We start from the raw sequence: 783 nt of genomic DNA on the forward strand, positions 1-783 counted from the left end.
GTCACCATGTATACAACTACACCATGCCTAATATAATAATATTAGTATTCTAATGAATGTAAATAATATACTTACTACTAAAACATTTAACATAATTTAGTCTACTTCAATGTTTTAGAAGTCACTGCAGAATTTTTCTTCAATTACCATACTTACAGAAACATTAGACTCTAGGTTAGTAAAGATTTTGATTAACAGAATGCTGAATAACAAGGTCAGGCTGTATTAGGAGTCCTTTGTTGTGCTTGCTACAGCAGCACATATACTAAAACTGTGAATGATAAAGAGATTAGCATGAGCTCTGCACAAGGATGACATGCAAATTCAGGAATGGTTCCTTTGTTGATGTAAAAAATGGCTAAGTCACTCTTGCAAAATTAAAGTTCTATGAAATTGCAGTACAATACAAGACTATTACAGTGGTAATTCCGGTTATACTGTTTATCTAAAACTTCCCTTTATGGTTTATTTTAAAAGTACTTCTAAAAAATGTCTTATGCAGGCAATTTATAAATGTATTGGGGTTGCTTCAATATTAGTGACATAGTTTTTAAGTTAATTTACCCAAGCTAAATTCATTGATATTTAAATTTTATTTAAATAGAACATCATAAAACCCAAACTTCTTTAACTAAAAAAGTCAACTTTTAATAATTTTAGCTCTTACAAAAAAAGAATTTGAACTTGGTAGCATAAGATAAGCATTTTACCAAGAATAACAGAGCTTGAACCAACCAGAGGAAAATTTCTCCTTCAATTTAAAAAGCAAAGGTTTTAAACAGA

The 783-nt window shown here is 29.2% G+C and overlaps 1 non-coding gene across 1 annotated transcript; it reads left to right on the plus strand.

Annotated features, from left to right (window-relative positions):
* The first annotated feature begins 241 nt into the window (after window positions 1–241).
* LOC125619289 lies at window positions 242–346 on the plus strand. Its single transcript, XR_007350775.1, has one exon. It is a non-coding gene; the product is annotated as a U6 spliceosomal RNA (small nuclear RNA).
* The last annotated feature ends 437 nt before the right edge of the window (window positions 347–783 follow it).

This window comes from Marmota marmota, unplaced genomic scaffold (assembly GCF_001458135.2).
Source record: "Marmota marmota marmota unplaced genomic scaffold, marMar, whole genome shotgun sequence".
NCBI lineage: Eukaryota > Metazoa > Chordata > Mammalia > Rodentia > Sciuridae > Marmota > Marmota marmota.